The sequence below is a fragment of the Sminthopsis crassicaudata genome, chromosome 5 (genome assembly GCF_048593235.1).
Source record: "Sminthopsis crassicaudata isolate SCR6 chromosome 5, ASM4859323v1, whole genome shotgun sequence".
Classification (NCBI taxonomy): domain Eukaryota; kingdom Metazoa; phylum Chordata; class Mammalia; order Dasyuromorphia; family Dasyuridae; genus Sminthopsis; species Sminthopsis crassicaudata.
In genome coordinates this window covers 262,751,936-262,770,686 of record NC_133621.1, presented here as the reverse complement: position 1 = coordinate 262,770,686, position 18,751 = coordinate 262,751,936, and the positions used below count along the sequence as shown (strand labels likewise).

The 18,751-nt window shown below is 32.4% G+C and overlaps 2 protein-coding genes across 2 annotated transcripts in view; one reads left to right on the top strand and one right to left on the bottom strand.

Annotated features, from left to right (window-relative positions):
• The window catches only part of NTS (neurotensin), a 90,860-nt gene extending 78,372 nt beyond the window's left edge, over positions 1–12,488 (bottom strand). Inside the window, exon 1 of the mRNA XM_074270911.1 lies at positions 12,300–12,488. The gene's annotated coding sequence lies outside the window, so the exon portion shown is untranslated. The remainder of the gene's footprint in view (positions 1–12,299) is intronic.
• RASSF9 (Ras association domain family member 9) overlaps positions 1–18,751 on the top strand; it is a 44,307-nt gene that overhangs the window by 3,867 nt on the left and 21,689 nt on the right. The gene's annotated exons all lie outside the window — the stretch shown is intronic.

Below are 18,751 nucleotides of genomic sequence, written 5' to 3'. Positions count from 1 at the left end.
GGGGGAAATTATGAAGATATTCTCAGTTCTTTGAAATATCGCTGCATTGATTAAATTCTTCAGATTATCTATTCTTAAAAATTACTTAATGGTAAATTAATAGCTTGTTTTAATTAAAAAGTCTTTAAATTGTTTTTTTTTTTTAAATCTACTAATTTTTGATTATTTTAATCTCAAAATAATTTAAGAATGGAATGCATAAACTGAAAAGTTATTGTAATTACAATTGAGTGGTATTTCAAATAAGGCAGCATGTGAAAAAAAGTGGGGGAGCAGTGGAAAATACATTTTCCCCCATTCACACTAAGTTTTTGAGAGAGACAGAGACAAAGAAACAGAGAGGAGAGAAAAAGAGAGAGAGAGAGAGAGAGAGAGAGAGAGAGAGAGAGAGAGAGAGAGAGAGAGAGAGAGAGAGAGAGAGAGAGAAAGAGAGACAGAGAGAGACAGAGAGAGACAGAGAGAGAGACAGATAGAGTGTTCCACTTTCTACTTCTGTGACCAAAAATCTTCCCCAAGGGGACAAGAGTAAATTTCAAGATCTCTTTAGTCCAATGAGATGTATTCTTTGCTTTGACTATGAAACAATAAAATATTCTGTGACTGAATACTAAAAGCAGATTTTAGGTTACAGTCAAGAATGAAGAAGGGAGAAAGTTAGAGCCCTCCTTTCCAGTAAATTATTCAAATCCCTACCTTTTTTCCTTTGTTTGAGGTAATTGGGTAGCTTCTATAGCTCACAGAAAGTAGATGAGCAAGAGAAAGTTTGTTGACATGCAGCCATTCAATAACTAGACACATAATTGGGAAAAGGATAGGATTGCCACACCATGCCAATAGACATTTTTGTGTTCTTAGCTAACAGACTTTCAAATGGCATCTGTAAAAGATATTTGTTCATTTAGACAAGAATTTTTAAACAAAATACTATTTTTAAAAAGATGATTCTTAGTATTATTCATTAACTCTTTGAAAATATATGTAAATATACATCTTTATATTCATATCTATATTTATATCTTTATGTCTGTACCTCTGCATATTTATAGCCATAGCTATGTATGTTTATGTCAAAGTCTAAGTCTTTATTTTTGTATTTTGTCAGTTTGTCATTAAGCATTTATTAAGCTCCTCTCAGGTTACAAAAAAAAAAAAAAAAAAAAAAAAAAGCAAAATATGGTCCTGACTGAAAATCTAATCTATTATCTAAAATATATCATATTTGATTTGTGTTGTGCAGCATGATAAATATGGAAATATTTTTAGAAGAATTGAACATGTTAAACATTTACTAAATTACTTGCTGTCTAAGGGAAGAGATGAGGGGAAAGAGGGAGAAAAATTTGGAACACAAGGTTTTGCAAGGTTGAGTGTTGAAAACTATCTTTCCATGTATTTTGAAAATAAAAAAGCTATTATTAAATATTTTTTAAAAAAATAAAATGCCTATATTCACGTCTATGTTTATATGCATCTCTCTCCTAATTTAAAATATTGGATTATCACTCTAAAATCAATTGTGACATACTTGCTGAAAAGCTAGTCAATTGTCAGTTCATTAAGTGGGTTCCTCTGACACTTTATTAATAACTGCTGACATACCACTTAAAATATGTATTACAATTCTAACAATTATTCTATCCTTACAATATAAGGTAAAAGTTAGGAAGACTTTTCTCCCATTTAGGGTAGACTCCCTGTGGCCAAACTCTTAAAATAACATGGATAAGACTCTCAAGGCTAGGCAGACATAGATAGACTCTGATCTTCATCAATGGAGGGAAAACCTAGGTTATAACATTATAGACCAATTTAAATATTTAATAATTCTTTATGAGTTTTGGCAAATTACTTAACTCTGCTGGGTCTTTATTCCTTCATTTTATAAACAAGATTTTGAGCTAGATAGTCTTAGAGAGTTATATCCAGCTTTAGATGTATGGTTATACTTTTAACTTACTTTAGTATACATTTAAATGATCTTACAAACTTATTATATTAATAATGACTGGCATAGTACTTTGGTTTTCAAAAAAAAAATTTACACATCTTCCTAGAAATCAAACTATAAATGGAATCTGAGTTATATAAATCTCATACTAGACATTGGGAATAATGCAGAATTCAATGTATATGATAATAAATGTAGGTATAAAATAGTGACATTTAATTTAAATGCATTTTTAGAAGCAATGGAAATAAATAAGTAGTACTGGAATGGTGAAAAGTGTTGGAATGTTCAAATCCTGGTTCTGTTTTTTAGTTCTTCTGTGATCTTGGATAATTATTTCATCTGCCTAAGTCTCAGTTTTGTTTCTTCTTGTTGTTTGTTTCTCTGTAGGGTTTTATTTTGGTTGTTGTTTCTTAATTTGTAAAATGAGTGTGATGTTAGTTAATTTCTAACTCTCCTTACAGCTGTAAATATTGTGATTCTATAATTAATGAAGATCATTAAAGTCATGATCATTATAAATAATAACAATTTGTCCTAAGATTTTTAACCATCAATTCTTGTGTGTTTAACTTGCATTTAACTGCACAGAACACTTATTATATAGAAATGGATTACATATATTTGTAGCATTTAATAAATATCACAGTTTTATTGCCAAATAGTTATTCTATAGATAATAAATCATTCTTTTAAATAATTAATAAATCATAGTATTTAAAAGACCATTTTATTCTTAACAATGGCACAAAATTTCTTCTATTTGATTAGGTGCTGGAGATTAAAACTTTACCTCTATGGCCAAGGCCAAAGAATTCCCTGGCTAGGGGCCAACTTGCTAGCAAGGAACCTCTATGATGTTAGTTAGACTGACAGCCCACTCATTCATCTCAGGGACCATAGTGAAGGATTTTCCAGCTTGGTAGGACCTGTCTAAGCCTGCAGTCTACTGACATAACTTTTGGAAAAGCAAACTATAATATATGGCAAGAACCATACTATAATATATCAGATCCAATTTTCCCCAGGTACAAGGCCAAAAGATGTCAAATATTTCCACAAAGATTCCCTTATGTGCCCTCTTCCCCTTCCCTGTGTGTGCATGCATGTATGTGTGTTGGTGATAGTGGTGGTGATATCTACTTTATATGCATGTACATGACAGTGAACTGCCTAGACAAAAATAATTATGAATCATAGATTCAGAAGTAATCTATCCCAATGCTTTCATTTTGTAGATGAAGCTAATGAGGCTCAATAAGGTTTAAATAGTTATCCAAGGATACATAAGTAGTAAGTGACATGATTGGGATTTGAACAAAAGTTCTCTGACTCTCGGTACCATGTTTTATTTTATTTTTTTCCCTTACTGCACCATGGCCCAGGGAACCTTAAAGTTAGCTTAGTTCTTTCCATTTTCTGGCAGCCAGATAGACTAATCGAGGGCTTACTTAGTATGACTCCCTTATTAGAGAGAAGAATGAAGGCATTGTGATAAGGGGTAGCAGAAGTTAATGGCAATCTTGTCATTCTGTGATCAATAGACTTGGTTACAAAAAAACATTGTCAATTATCCTATATTAGTGTGTATACATTGGTCTTTTAATAATGACTTAAAAATCAAACAACTTCTCCCAAGTTAGAGTTGATTTTTAATACATCTATGCCTCTAAGCAATAAATTATGGGAATCTCCACCCTAATCCCACACTATATTCCACCTATTCATTTCCCCACAGTATCCATTAATTTATTCCTTTGTAACTAGACAATAGAGTCTCATTAAGAACAGGTGTTGAGGTTTTTTGTTTTTTGTTTTTTGCTACCAATAAAAGCAATATCAACATTAGTTTATGTTTATATAGATTAAAACAGGATTATTTTTTTTAATTTTAGAAAAGCTGAGGTTCACAAGTTAGATCAATATATTTCCCTAAATATTGTAAAGGTATATGTGAGGTTCTGTTGGTGCTTTTAATACTGTTCAAATAACATCTCAATGATATAGATCATCCTGTGTCAATGTGTCAATGTACTCCCCTATAAGGAATTACTCCCTAGCTTTTTTTTTTTTTTTTTTTTTTTTGGATTCTGTAGAAAAAAAAAAGTTATAGAAGAAATGGGAAAAGAGGGAAGATGATTCAAAAGAGGAAAGGATTATCTAGGTGATGTAAAGGGGTTTGAACTGATGAAATAATACAGAGATTGAAACTGAGGAGGAATAATTTGGAAACAGTTTTTGAGAAATTAAGAAGATGTGAAGGAGAATAATCTCATTTTAAAACTGATTCAGATTTTATTTCAACATCGAAAAGGATGATTAAAAGAAATTATAGATATGAAAATGGTGAAGGATTAAGTAAAGAACTCAAAAAGTACATTCAAAAAGGACATTTAGAAAGTAATAGTCAAGAAAATGGTAGTTAATGAAGAAAAAATTAGTGGAATAATTAAAAGGTAAAAGTATGGAGTCCATTTTTAGGTGGGCCAAGGGAAAATCCACATTAATTCTAGTCTCAAAGAGAGGTGGATGTGACTATAGCTCTTTAATTGATCTTAATAACAATTAAAAAAAAGTTGAGTGTCAAATTTTTGAAAAGTGACACTTGAATGTAAACATTTTAACTAGAGTTAGAATTGGGGTATAAACATTCACAAACAGACTTTTTTTTATAATTTTAAAGCTAAAAACTCACTCATTATAGAAAATGTTAGATATTATGTAGTGACTTGCATCAAATGACTTGTGAAACAACTAATGATCTGTATATATGTTCCAAGTATAGACTGATCATTTTCCTAGAAGAAATAAAAGGACTCAAATATCCAATCATTCTTCATATTGAGCCAAAGAATGAAGTGTCCCTAAAGTAAATAGAATCAAGGCTCAATATGGGGGGGAAGAGGAGAGATGAAGGGCTATGAGGTGGAGGAAGGTCTTGTCAGGATAATGGAGAACAGAAGGTTAAAACTTAGACTTGTCAGACTTAAACAGAAATTTGAGGATCTTCATGAAGACTTAGGAGCTAAGTGTCCTGAGAAAAAATAAATAAGTAATGTGTCCTTAAATAATGTAATAGATCCAGAGAAGCTCTCAGCTAACAGTTCAGTCAATAAGGGTCAAAGGAAGAAAAAGAAATAGTTGGTGATTCCCTGCTATGTGGTATTGGTGCTAAGGGGGTATTGAGGCATTAATTTGTTGACCTGATAAGAGAGTCCTATTGACTTTTATATTTAAAGATAACAAAGCACCTTCCATGATTTAGCAAAATGTACCTACTTCTGTAGATTAACATGAATGTAAATAGCATTTCCAGATGAAAGTTTTTAAAAAATGTTGCCAATGATTATAAAGTTTTTTTAGCAGTCATGAAGAACTTACTAACAAACCTAGATTTAAAAAGAAATATAAAGAAGATGTAATCAGTGTCAAGCAATGGAGAATAGAGATAAGCGTATTTTTAAAATTTGCATCAGAATTGTCATAATGCTAAGGCTTATTACAAAAAGTGTTGGTTTTTGTTTGTTTGTTTATTTTGCCATACTGAGAATCAAATGTGTCAGTGAATAAAAATCTGATTTAAAATCAATCCAGGAAGATCTGGATTCAAATCCTACATTTGATCCATATAGGATATTTGACCTTGAGGAGGACCCCTTCTCAGTAGTCTCAGTAATTCTTTAAGGCAACAACTTAAAGAGATATCACAGACCTCTATTTAGAGAGGGAAATTCTTTATCTGGGAGTTTCCATAGCAATGAAATTGTCGAGAAAGGCCCTATCCTTATTAGGAAATAAAGGAAAAGAAAAGAAAAGATGGAACCTTTCATTGGGATAGACGGGATGATGATAACTGACAGCCTGCTCAGTTTTATTTTGCTTCTATTTTCTCTGCCAAGTAATGCACTGGTGTGTCAGAATAAAAATTACTCATACTTGATAAATCAAGATAACTAAGAAGATAATATGAGAGCATTTAACTGCCCTTGATAAATTCATGTCATCTGGCCCACATGAACTATATCCACACATGCTTAAAGAACTAGCAGGTGTGATTTATGAGCTACTGTCAGTTTGATAGATCATGAAAATAGGAGATGGAGCAACAAGATTGGAGAAGGGCTGAAGTTCTCCTAAGTTTCACAAAAGGGAAGAAAGCAGTCTTCAAACTATAAACAATGAGTGTTACTTTGATTCTTGGGAAAAATCTAGAAAGATGACTAAGGAGATGATTGATGAATATCAAGATTGAGAAGCACTAATTACAAAGAGCCAAGGCTTCAATAGGGTTAGGTCACACCTGACCAATTTCATTTCCTTTTTTGGCAAGATTACTAAATCAGAATGTTTGAGAGATTTAAGTAGAGTTTAAGTAGAGTTCACAAATCTCCAGGAAAGGATATTTGCTCTAGAGATGAGTATTTCAGAGATCATCTAGTCCAAGGTTATTTTTTTAAAGAGAAGGAAAACAGTAGGGGGGGGAGAAAGTGAGAGAAAAAACTGTTGGAATGGCAAGATGTCTCTAGTGGAAGGACCCAAGGATCTGAGCTTGACTTTGTCCTGTTGAACATTATTATCAATGATTTGTATAAAGGCATGTATAGGATTTTCATCAGATTTATGGATGATTCAAAGTGTGTATGTGAGTAGCTTTTATACTGAATGATAGGATCCAAAAGACCACAAGAGACTTGAATTTTGGGCTGAATCTGTTAAGATTAGATTCAATAGGGTTAAATAATTTATGTTTTGGCCAAAATTTTACCACAGCTTAACAAATACAAAATAGACAGGAATAGATAGCTCTTCTGATTTTTAAAAATAAAATATATTTTATTATGTATTTAATTAAAAAGTGATCACTATTTTAGTGTCCATTAGTAGACACAAGTTTGATATGACGTGTGATAGGGCAGCCAACAAAATCCAGTCCGAACAATAAGAGTAGTACAAGAGTGAAATTTGCTGCCTCAAGAAATGGTGGGTCTCTCTTCTATGGATATATTCTAGTAAAGGCTGGATGACCATTCACTGCTAGGTGGCATAGAGGGCAATAATACCAGAATGAAGTTAGGAAAACCTGAATTTAAATCTAACTTCAAATACTTACTAGCTTTGGTGACTGGATAAGCCTTAACTCTCTCTGCTTCAGTTTCTTTAGAATGAGAATAATGATAGTACTTATCTCCAAGGATTAATATAGTATTTAATGTACTTTAGACATTTTAAAGTTCCACATAAATGCTATTATTTTTATTAATATTCCTTTTCATATATGTTGAACTAGATAGCTGTTGAGGACCCCTCTAGCTCTTAAATTTTGAGATTTTGTGTCTAGTAGTAGCTCATATGAAAGAAATTACATGCTGGATATCTAACATTCCTCTGATTTTTAAAGCATAATAAAAATGCTAATAATCTTAAGGAAACACAACATTGACTCAACAGTTGGATTCAGGAAGCAAAAGCTTACTTAACATTTTTAAGCTTCATATCTGATTGATTTTTACTGAGTTTAGGTTTCCTAGTTTTCACTGACTGCTTAGAAAGTTCCACATCATCCCAGACCTTGTTTTTCTCTATTTTTTTCTTATTCTTAGAGGTTAGGAGGTATTGATTCAATAACATGATAGGCTATGAGTCATTGGGTAGAATTAGAAATGACTAGCAAGTAATGTGAAGGACTACCTATGAAATTTAACCAAGTATGACCATTTTGCACATGGATAGAAACTCAAACCCTAGGCCTCTTTTCAGTGAATTAATTGATGACTATTTTAAAATGTTACAGCAGAGGAGAGTTCATTTGTGCTGACCATGTCACTATATTGCTCAGAAGACTTTCATGGCTCCTGGTTTCTTCTGGAAAAAGAACAAATTCCTCAGCTTGTTATTTGGGGCCCTTCATCTTCTGATTTCATCCTATATTCCCTCCCCTACCATTGACACACACATAAACATGCACAGTCTCTACCTCTACATTTTAGGCAAATTGGCTTAATTGACACTCCTAGAACTGGCTGCTCAATTTTCTGCCAACTTGTTTTTGCACAGATTATCCCAGTATCTGAACTCACTCTTCATCACCACTTGTTAAAATCCATGTGTGGCTTTAAAACTAATCTCATGTGCCATTCCTAGTGGGGAAAATTTCCTAATACTATTTATCTTCAGTGTTATCTGTATGTATATGCGTATACATACATATGTATATATGTGTATGTGTAAATAGGTGTGTACATATATATGTGTATATAAATGTGTATATGTATATATGTGTGTATAGCACTGTATATATATTGCACTGCATATATGTGCAAGTGTATATATATGTATATATACTGCATTGTATGTTTTGTGTATGTTTTACATGTACATATGTATATATACATATAAATGCATACACATTTTGTCTGTTTATACTTTATATCTCATTAAATGTGGGTGGGGATACTTTTTGTTGTTGTTACTGCTGCTATTGTTGCTGTTGCTCTATCTTGTAATGACAATGTGTCTGCTTAGGGTACCAAGTATTTTAGGATGCTAGGATCATAAAACTAGAGCTGGAATGAAATTTAGAAGTCATATAGTCTAATCTCTTCATTTTACAGACAATCAAACAGACTTTCTCAAAATCCCACAGTGCTGGACCTGAAATTTGAACTCAAGTCCTGGTGATCCCAAGTTCTGCATGCTCTTAACAAATATTTTTAAATGCTTTGGATTGATATATAGAGTTGGTTTTCTTGTCTTTGTTACATACTCAGGAAAATACTTGGCACATGGTAGGAGCTTAAATAAATATTTGTTTATTTAAAAAAATGACAGGAAGCAGAATATAGTCCCATATTTAAGAGACATGTAAGTGAGGAATAGAAAACATAAAGTAATTTTGTTCTAAAAAAAAATCCCTTTTAAAAGGTGACAAGATGTAGTAAGCCTCTTACTTTAATGGATCGTGAAATGTAAAATACAAATTTGAAAAAAATATAAACAAATCCCCCCCCCAAATTCACATACTCAACTTTGATTTTAGCTATTATGTTTTTCACTAGTGAGAACAACTTCATATAATCATTGATGTGGAGTTGGAAGAGATTTCAGAAATCTCATCAAATATCTGTTCTTTACAGATGAGGAAAGTGGAGCCCAGAGATCTTATGTCACCTGTCTGACGTAACACAGGTGCTAATTGGATACAAAACATTGTAGACGAGAATTTTTTGTGAAGATGGCTTTTATATTTCATGTTTAATAAGTCTCCAAAGAATCTTATTTTAATACAGGTTCACCTATGATTAAACTGCATGATACAGACCCTGAAGACATTCTAGAGTAACTGAAATATTTAGCAACCTTTTTTAATAGGTAGTTCAATTTGCACTTTAAAAAAAAAAACACAAAAAAACACGAACAGTTTAGCAACATTTATTGGTGAGTTTTAAGAATAGACTTAAATCTATATCAGTTATTTTATCACAGCTTAACTTCCTATATGGTGCAGAATTAAATGGGCAAAAACAATCTCATGGCAAGGAATTTGGATTCTCAATTGTAAAACCATTGTTGTGATAAAATCTATTACATGTGGATTTCCTTTTTGAGTAAAGTCATCTTTCCATGTGAAACTAATCTTATAAGTGTGTGAAAAGCACAACAATGTAATCTTGAAAATGCCATTGGGCTATGACTATATAGGCTTGTAGAGTCAATGAGATTGAGTGGATAATTCATTGATCTAAATGGAAAGAAGAACAGAAGAAACAGAAGAATGTGGGTGAGGGGGAACTGAAAAAAAACCAAATTCATTATCTGACAATATTGATTCAGTTTTTACAGTTTGAAGAAGGGCTTAGATGGGAAAATGAAGTGAGAGGAGCTGTAATAAGAGGCTGAATGATTCAGAACTGAGAATGACTCACATATGGTAGCCAAAGGGGACAAACATCTGGGCAACAACATCAACTTAGTCAATAAGAAGTCAATAATATATCAGTGACACTGGGATTAAGCTGGCAGAAAAACAAAACAAAACAAAACAAAACAAAAAAAAAACAAACCTTTTAATAAAAGTTATGAAGTAAACAGAATAAAAAAAAAAAAAGGCAGACATTGTGTCTCAATAACAGTGAAATAAGCAAAAAAGGGACAGCTAGATGGCACATTGGATAGAATACTGACCCTGAATTCAGAAGGACCTGACTTCAAATCTGGCCTTAAACAATTAACACTTACTAACTCCATGATCCTGGGCAAGTCACTTAATTTTAATTGTCTCACCAAAAATACACACACACATATACACACACACACACACACACACACACACACACACACACACACTCACACAGAGGAAGAGGCAATTTGTATCTCAGCAATTAACATTAACATTTATAATAATAAACATTTTAAGGTTTTTAAAGTACTTTATTTATTATCTCATTTCATCCTTACAACAGTCCTGGAAGGTAACCTACCTTCTGTTAATTATTTCCTATGTATCCGGTATATTTATACATCTGTTTGTTGTCTCTTTCATTAGATTGTAGGAGGTAGTCATGGAGGACTAATACCTCTGCTATGAGAACTTGCTGAGCTCTTTTCAGGGATATTCATCCACCTTTGGTATCCACCTGCCACTCAACTCTCATCTTATGGCTCCAAGAAGCTATCTATGCATAGCAGCCACACCCCAGTAAAGTGTCTCAAATATAGATGAATGAGGGGGATGTCTACTCCCAAAATGTGGACTTCCCCTGGCAGAATGAGTAGATGAGAATAATTTATTCCAACAGCCAGGAAGACAACTATTGAGTTCATAGATCTTGGTTAGACATCAAAAACAACAAAGTACATCCTTCATTCTGAACCATCTTCAATCATCTTGATTTCTGTCTTTCTACTATACTTGCAGGATTCTGGAAGAGCGAAATGAAGCTGACAAAGTTGTGCAATTCTGCCTCACTTAAATATAATTCGTACAAGAGTCAAGACATCTCCTATAATGTCATTGGGTCATTGGTCCTCCAAAACAGAAGGGCAAATAACAAAATTGTCAGCTCTTTTAGGTCAAAGTTTCTTAAACTGTGATTCATGACCCATTCAGGGGTCACATAACTGATGTAGGGGGTCCCAAAGTTATGATTTATTATCAGTAAATGTTTAATTTGCATACCTATTTTATATACCTATATACCTGAGTTCAATTAAAAAACAAAAAACAACTTTTTAGATGAAAAGAGGTCACAAGTGGAAAAAATTTAAGAAGGCTTGCTTTATTGAAGGAACTGTCTTTTGCCTCTTTTGTATCCCTGTGATTAGTGTGGGGCCTAGCATATTAGAGCTTGATGATTATTCTGGACCTCATATTCTGAAATTCAAGCATATTTTACATCTCCAGGGTTCTGTAGTACCCTTACAAGGATTTGGGATATCTAGTCTCTTTGTCATTGGTTAAGTTCCCATAAATTATATCCCCCAATTTAGGAGATCTGTAAACTCCAGTTTTATTTAACCATTAAATAGTTTTTTTTTTTTTTTTTTCCAAAGGAGTATTTACTTTAAAGGTACAGTAAAAAGAGACAAACATTTCCTGACAGCAGTTATTGGACATATCCTCCTTTACAACTTTTCAGTATCTGGAGAAGGGAGGAAGATTAGACTTACAACTCAACTTGTTCCTATACATTATTGTCACCACAAAGTTCCAAGTCTGACCATCCTGGTTTCCCATCTCAACACTTGGTTGCCATGATAAATTTATTGCTCAAAGTGTATTGATAACATTGATAAAAATGTGTATTCACTGGCTTTTACATGTACTTTTAAGATTTATGAAACCCTATATTTGCTATATCATTTGATCTTATAATAAAGCCTGAGATATAGACACTAGAGTTATTATTATGCTCATTTTACAGATGAAGATATTAAAATTCAGAAAATTAATTATTATCATACAACTAATAAATATCAAGACATGAAATGTATATCAAAATTTCTGCTAATTTGATGTCCATGTTTTTGTTGTAACACTGTGCTAAAGTATCTATTTTTTCTTTTTTTCCCCAAGATGTAATTTCTAATTAATTTTCCATAGTTGTTAAAAGTGTAACTGAAGAAATAAAAACAGAATCACTAAATGAACTATCTGATTAAATAATTCATCTGATGCCCATTTTTAAAAGATCTTCTATGTACAAAGAACTCTACTAGAATGGACAGAATACTAAATGAAGACATGGTGTGTACCCTTATACATAGAATTTATTGACAGGAACATGTGAATAAAACTCATTGAGGTATCACTTGCTAAACATGTTCTAAACTAGCTAATGTTTCTTGTACTTACCCGTTAGTATTTCATTAATCCAGTGTCCTACATATATTCTTGGAGCTCTCTGCAATGATGAACACACCAGAAAGTTAAGATCTTTTCTTCCACTGTGGAAACAGAGAAAACTACCTTCCCTTCTCCAGTTCTCCTCCACTTCTCCTTTGGGAGATATTAGGAAAGCATTTAACATTACTTAATCTGAAGTTTTTAGACCAATCTGAAAGAGAAATCCTTGTCAGCCTTTCTATATCAATTTCAAAATAACATCCTAATTAATTCTTTCTTGATCAGCCAAGAAAAGTACTCCTCCCTAAAACAATTAGGGCAATGGTCCAACTAGGGAAAGAGTTTCCTGAACGGTTTTCCTAAGTGTAATATCCTCCTTGTTCTTATCCTCAGGGGCATTAAGGAAGTTTAAGATCCATCTAACAGTAGGAATAAATTTATTTGGGCATTTCAGTAATTGGAAGCTAGTGTCATTTATTACCTAGCTATAAAGGAGAATCTTGAAAGGTGTAGTCAGATTGAATAAAATTCAGGAAAAATGACTATGCAAGGGTGTGCCTACAGTTTAATGGCCATTGTTTTGCTTAATGAACCAAACTTTCATCTGAACTTTGTGAATTAATCTTTGTTCAAGAATTCTTTAAATTGGGACTCCAAAATGATTTGACAGAAAAGTGTCTAAGGGTATGAGAAGATATTTCAAGCTCTCTTGTTGTAAAGTCATCTCAATCATGTCTGATTTTCCAGGACTCCTTTTGAACTTTTCTTGGTAAAGATGCTGGAGTGGCTTGCCATTTCTTTCTTCAGCTCATTTTACAGATGAGGAAACTGAGGCATATAAGGTTAAATGACTTGCTCAGGATTATACAGCTAACAAGTGTTTGAGGTCAAATTTTAAATCAGAAAGATCAGTCTTTCCTACTCCAGAGCCAGCACTCTATTCATTGTGTCACCTAGCTGGTCCTTACTATCAGATAGATACTATACAAAGGCTCTGGGATACTGGTATAAAATTGTAACTGTCACTGACTTCAGGGATTTTGCATTCTATTTTGCATTTGGGTGAAGAGAGAGACAATGAACATATAAAAGCATATGCAAACCATATATAAAATGAATACATGGTATTTGGATAAGACACAAATATCTGTTTAGAGAGTAAGTAGGAGAACATTCTTGTAAAAGGTGGTACAATAGAGTACTCAACCTAAAGTCAGGAAAAAGAATTCAAAACCAACTTAAGAAACTTGCTAGCTGTGTGACCTTGAGCAAGGCACATGATTTCTATCTGTTTCAGATTCTTTGTCTATAAAGTGGAAATAATAACAATACTTAAATCCCAGTGTTGTGAATAGGGGCAGGGATGAGAAATGAAATATCTAGAAAGAACTTTGCAAATATTAAAGCAATATATAAATGTAAGTCATTAATATCATTATTGTTGCTACTATAATTGCTAGGCATTTACATTTTATTTAAGAAGCCATGTTATTGAGTAGAGTGACATGTTCATCCATTGAAGAGAGTTGTTTTTGTAGAAGACAGACAGCATGTACAGAATCATCTCTATTCTTCCTTGATGGTGATTTTTGATGGATTGAATCTCAATGAGGAGAACAAAAGTATCTCCTGGATGAAATAACTAATTGAGATAATTTATTGGGAAAGCCAAGCAAGAATGTATATGTTCCCACACACCCTAGTCATTTGTTTTCATGTAGGTTAGCATCCTCCATCAAATTCCTTCCATGGTACTTCATCATGGTGTGGGGGATCTCAGTATTACGTCAGAGAACTGTTACACACATCTAATTAAAGTGAAGTCTTTGAGTAACATACTAGGGATATATCATACTCAAGAACCATTCATAAAGGACCATCACCAATTTGGCCACAGGATGATGATTTTTTGTGATTGAAGGCCATCTCCCAAAGATTGGCCATCAAATTGTAAAGTAGTTAAGTCTTTGCTTGTAGAAGAGTTGCCTACATTTAAGAAATTACAGGTATTTTTTCAATTAAAAAAATCTATTTTTTCTCTCTCATCTCAATTTAAGAGAATAAGAAATGACAATAGTAATTTATTATTTGATACTGATCTTTAACTTCAATATATGTCAAGAAGGATTTTGATTTTTTTCCCCAAAAGAGGGGAGATGAGAGAGAAAAAAATAGATTCAATTAATCAATTTCCAATTTTGGTGCATTTTTATTGGTTGATCCCCAAGCCTGGAATTCTTTCCCTCCCCATCTATATCTCCCAACTTTCCCACCTTTAATTTTATTTCAATTTAAACCACCTTTTGTAAGAACCCTTCCGAGATCCCTCTTCATAATTGTTTCATTAGGCCCCCTAAGAATATCTCCAATTTGTCCTGTATATATCTTGCTTTAACATAGTTGTTTGCATGTTGCTTTCACCAACCTAAGAATTCATTGAGAATAGGAACTGCTTTTATCTTTCTTAGTATTTTCAGGACTTGACAAAGTACTGGCATATAGTAGATGCTTTTTAATAATTGTTTGTTAACTAATTGACTGGTTGGTTGATGTTTAGAAAGTGTGAAATGATGGCAAAACAGTTGATTAAAAATGACCAGTTTCCCAATATCCATTTTTTAAAAAAAATTCATAAAATGTCCTATGATTTAAATTAAGAAGGAAGTAAAGAAGGGTGAATGAATGAAGAAAGGAAGGGAGAGAGAGAAGGAATAAAGAAAACTAGGAAGCACAGTGTTTGAAAAATAGTAGATGCCTAATATGTGCTTTGTCCTTTCCTTTCTATCAAGATGTGCTAACTTTAAGTAGACTAGAATTTTAATTCTTTTTCAATATTTACTAATTTATTCTAAAGTAACATTTTTGAACATCCCAAGTTGTTAAAGTATTTAAATCATAGAATTTATAATCAGGAAGGAACTGAAGAGGCCAGCTTATTTGATGTCATGTATTACAAATAAGGAGACTGAGTCCCAGAGAGAGATGAAGTAACTTGTCTAAGGTGAACATAGTAGCAAAACTAAAAATCAAATTCCAATCCCAATTGGAATTTACACTATTCTATTTCCAATTGATAGATTCATGTTTAAGTGACATTTTATCTTTGTTATTAATATGTGTCTAAGCATTCAGTTACTATTCTCAAAGACTGAATGGTACAGTCAAAGGTACAATTAGGTCTCAGCTGACCATAATAAAATTATAATGTGGATTATGGTGAGTCATGTCCACACAAGATGAACTTCCTTGAATTGTAAAATAGTTCTTTTGATATTTTCAGATTTTAGAACATTTGATTGATTTCATGAATTTTTAAACAAACAAATCTGAAGCATCTACAAAAATTAATTTACATACCTTGAATTTTTCAGGCCAAAAAAGAAATTGGAACTAAATGTTGAAACGACTAAGATAGTCATTAACTGAGCTTATCCAACTAGATAGCTTTAGATAAAAAGAATGTATTGTTATTTCTATATTTTCTCCTCAAAGAATCAATATTAATGAATGAATTTGGATATTTGCCAAGTATTGTATATGCATTAACTTGGAAATAATTGAGTTATTGTTATGGCAGCATATCTTTTGTAAAATGCATTATGTTAACCATTTAGATTTTAATCATAATATATTTATAGAATATAAGCTAAAAAATCAGTTTATTTAACCTTCATTTAGAGGCAGACATCCATGTACACACACATGTGCACATGCTCACACACACACACAAACACATCACTCTGTTTATGACCATTCTGAGCTACTAAATTCATACATTTATGGAAAGAAAAGTTTTTCCTTGATATGTATGAATGATTGATGCTATCAACTTTCCAGAAAATGAAAATGCCATTAGAAGACAGTCATAAGTAGAAAATAAGTAATATTTATCTGGTTTTATGTAGTACTAGTTGTACTATTGTTGATAGGTTCATTACCCATATTGGGGGTTTTTTCCAGCTCTGTGACAGATATTAATTGATTAATATTTTTATTCAAGGATTTTTCTTTTTTTCTCTGTTTTGTAAGATTTCATGCATACTTTATTAATTTTTTTCCAGTGGGGAGTAGGAAACAGAGAAAAAGAAGTTATTTGAAAATGTAAAATATGTAATGAATTTCAACTTGAAAAAAATATATATATTTATATGCATGTATGAGTATGTATGCATATATGTCCACACATTCTATATACATACATGCCCATATAAAATATTTCTGGCTTTATATTCAGTATGAATTATATTTTGACAGTAGGTTCCCTAGATCCTTACCTTCCCCCCAAAAAATAAGACCACTGATCTTTCTCGGTGACAAAAGAAAATATCTATAATTATGATTAAAGGGTCAAGTTTTTTGATTTTCTGAACTTTTTTCTTTGTTTCTTGAGATGAAGGGTTGAACTGAAATTTATCATTCATAGTTATTACCTGTAGCACAGACAATAACATTTCCTAAACACTGAGAACTAATCTGAACAAAAGATGATATTTAATGGTTGTCTGGTACTCCATATGGATTTGTGATCTTGTAGCAATTTGTTCCCTTAATGCAGATTGCATTAATGCCTACTTATCCTGTATAACTGTTATCCCTATTTTCTCAGAAGTTCATCATGGAAAAGTGAAGAGGTTTCTACCCAATTATAACCCTTACTATTTTATATTTTTGGCAGTTAAATACAAGTTAATATATTTGAAAAAAAATGTGAAAGCTACTCCTATGGAAATGAAATTTGATTCTAATTTTTTTAAAACAACATTTAATGCTATATTTCATATGATTAACAAGAACAAATTGGCATGATTTCCTCACAGAAATTATATAAAGATAAGTTAATCCATGAATTATTATTCCCATTTTACAGTTAAGGAAACTCAGGATTTGAGCAGACATATAATTACTTAGTCCCTACAATGAGATATGAACTCAGGTCTGAAGTCTACTACTTGGGCTGCCTCTCTATTAAACAATAAATTATTTGACACCTTTTTAGCAATTCACTAGCCAAATAAAACTTATCAAGTTGATTTATCTAATCATCAGTTTTAGGATTTTAGATCATCTAGTTTAGTCCCTTTACTATACAGAAGAATAAAATTATGGGAGCTAGATCAAAGAATTGCTCAGGCCAAGACAAAAAACTGGTAGAACATTTTCTTTTCTGAATTCAAATCTTGAACTTTTCATGACATTTCTAAGGACTTCATGCTCAATTCTCATTTTCAGTCTGATTATCAGGGAGTAAATGTGGAGTTGTGAATCATACAAATATTTTAAAAATAAATAAGAGAATTGTTTTCTATTTATCCACTTTAAAACTTAAGATCAGAGAATCTAAAAATGTTTAAATATTCAGTAAATAATATATTGCATACTTCTGTTTCATATAAAGACAAATTAAGCAAGGAAAAAAGCAGAAAGGAGAATGGGAAAGGAGCATAGAGAAGTGAATGGACAGGAAAGGAGACAGAAATAGAGATAAATGGAGAGTATCAGGAAGGAAAATGATGGAGAGAGGATAAAAAAAATAAAAATCAGCCACCGGTACTTTAGCTTTACATTAGATACCTAATAAATTATTATTAATACAAAAGGCGAGGGAAGGACAGTGAGGGTTAGAGTAAAAGATGGAAAAATTACAGAATAGTAGGAAAATGATTGCACTTAGGGGAGAAAAGGAAAAGGGGAGAGAATCAGAGCCAAAATGACACACAAAGGAGAGGGGAAGCTAGAGGGACAGAGATAGATCTGAGCATTGTAAATAAGTAGGAGAATTTGTTATTCAGTGATAAACCATTTTTATCACATCCTGCTTTTCACTTGGCCAGCAGGCCTCAAAGCAAGTTATCAGCTCTATCCCTTTCCTTAGAAATTCTATTGAACTCTCTAGATATTTACAATAGGTCTTTCTAAATGGGGAAGGAGTTTGTTGGCTTTTGTTTGAAGCCACTTAGTTTTTATTTTTTTTTGTTTTGTTTTGTTTTTCTTCTGGAAAATTCAGCAGTTTGCCCATCTGTGCAGGAAGTATTGTAACACTGGTAGCAATCATTTTAGCATCACTAGGGACTGCAATGTCACAAATTCCTGATTTTTTCCAATAATAAAAGTCTATCCTTTTAAACTCTGAGATGGAACCTTCTTTCTCTCCCTCTCCCTCCCTCACTCCATCTCCTGTTCCCCACAAGGCATCTAGTTGTAGATAAAGACCTTGGAATATAGAAGACTCATCTTTGTGAGTTCAAATCCAATCTCAGACACTTAATACCTGTGTGATTCTGGGTAAATCACTTAACCCTGTTGCATCTTTGCCAAAAAAACTCAAAATGTAGTAATCAAGAGTTGGACATGACTCAAAGGATTGAACAAGAACTCCCTCCCCTTTTAAAATCCATTTCTGATGGAAATATTGATGTATTACAATCAGTATCTTGTTTTTTGAAAGAGAATGCAGGAAATCT